The following is a 1,834-nucleotide window of genomic DNA, read 5'->3' on the forward strand; positions in this document are numbered from 1 at the left end:
CTTTAGTGAGGTTCTTGTATTTGGCTTCTTGCTCCTAACCAGGGCTCCATAGCAGTGTCAGGACACGTCTGCAGGGCCTGGAGTAGGGTGTGAGGTTTTCCTGGAGCAGAGCCTGAGCTGGTGGAGATCCTAAAATGATCTCTACATTTTGTGTCTGCTTACACTGCATGAAAATCCAGTTTCAAATGATTTTCCTAAAGAGGCTTCTTGCAAGTGGGTCATTGTAAACTAGATCTTCATCTCTGATCTAAACTGAATTTAAAAGGCGAGGCAGCCCTTAATGATGTACTTAAGTAATCGTATGCTCCAGTGCTTTCTCGAACAAGGGCTGTAATACTTGTTTAAAATTAGTTCATTTACTTCTTAAACTAAAATACCTACTTTCTCAAGTGTGTTATTTTTTAGAGCAAATATTTTCCCTAAATCACAGCAGTGGCCATAATAATAATAATTCAAGCATACCTATTTTTTCCTGCAGTTGGAATTGAACAAATTCCATATTTCTTGATTTTTTTTTCTTTCTGTCTAAAAATAGCAGAAGTTTTCTTGTTAAATCAGTGTGCTTATTTGTGAGCTCACTGACACTCTAAATTACCCAACTCGGTGGTTCATTAGAGGAAAGGAACAAGCTTAGGTAAAATGAAATCCTACTGCAGATCTTTATATAGCAGGGTAACATGTCTCCCTCTGATTGCTGCGGATCGCTTTCCAGATTGAGGTCTGTTAAGCTATAGGAAGTGGTTGCCTCTAAGAATTGCCAGAGGAATAGAAATGGTAGCTTTGGCAGGGCAGGCAGAGGGTCAGTGCGAAATTCAGCGAGAGCTGGCTGGAAATTTTTTGTCACAACATTTTTCACCAGAAAGTGCTGCTGCAGCAAGACAATGGTTTTGTTTTGACATTTTTGTAATGAAAAAATATAGCATTCTAGTTTGCATTGTTTTTTTTCTTTTAAAATTTAAGCTATTTTATTTCCCCCCCCATGTAATTAAAACCTCTATAAATCAGTTGAATATTTCCAACAAAATATTTTGACAGCTTCAAACTCAATTTTGGGAAAGGGGAAGCTGAATAGGGGGTGATGTTTTGTTTACATTTTGGCTTTTCTGTTCACACCATTTGTCATGTTCTCAGGCAAGTCAGGAATTTAGAGCAGCACTGGGACTTGCTGAATGCAACCTGATTAATAGCAGCTCCCAACAGAGCAGCTCCATCAGGCAGGAGCTGCTGGTGTCCACCAGGCTCTAGCACAGCCTCCCCCACATGCCTGGGCTCCGGTCATGGATCTCTGTTAGGGATCATCATCCTCGTGCTCGCAGCCTTTGCAACAGTGCTGTTTTTGGGGAAACTCGGATGAAATCAGGAGTTCCTCCAAAGTGTCTCATCCATTTCCTGCAGATGATTGTGTTAGAGGAGATATCAAACCCAGGGTTAGATGAGAGGAGCCCGACACTCTTCCTTATCTCAACTGAAGTTTTGAACCTCTCAAGGTTCACTCATTACTGGGTTTATTTCACCCCACTGATGCCATTTCTAAGAGTGAGAAAAACCAGCCCTTTGGCAACTTAAATGCAGCAGATCTGGGCCCCTGTGGTTTCTCTTGGAAGGTATATTGCTGTTGAAAGGCTTTTCAAGCATAGAGGATAGGAAAAAAAGATGTACAGTGAAAAATGAAAAGGAAGCACCTGGGATTTGTCCAGACCAGGAGGCTCCTGCAAGCGTGAGCCAGGTCCGTAGGTTACCTGATGAAATGCTGTCCCCAGTGCCCTGGTCACCAGCCTCAAACACCTATCTGGGGAGGGCTGAGCCTGCTCTTCAGGGCCAACATCCCTCCTTG

The 1,834-nt window shown here is 42.5% G+C and overlaps 1 protein-coding gene across 1 annotated transcript in view; it reads left to right on the forward strand.

Moving 5' to 3' along the window:
- CACNA1G (calcium voltage-gated channel subunit alpha1 G) overlaps positions 1–1,834 on the forward strand; it is a gene marked incomplete at its 3' end in the record, with an annotated part of 99,475 nt that overhangs the window by 89,742 nt on the left and 7,899 nt on the right. The gene's annotated exons all lie outside the window — the stretch shown is intronic.

The sequence above is a fragment of the Antrostomus carolinensis genome, unplaced genomic scaffold (assembly GCF_000700745.2).
Source record: "Antrostomus carolinensis isolate BGI_N321 unplaced genomic scaffold, ASM70074v2 scaffold17354, whole genome shotgun sequence".
NCBI classification, from domain to species: Eukaryota; Metazoa; Chordata; class Aves; order Caprimulgiformes; family Caprimulgidae; genus Antrostomus; species Antrostomus carolinensis.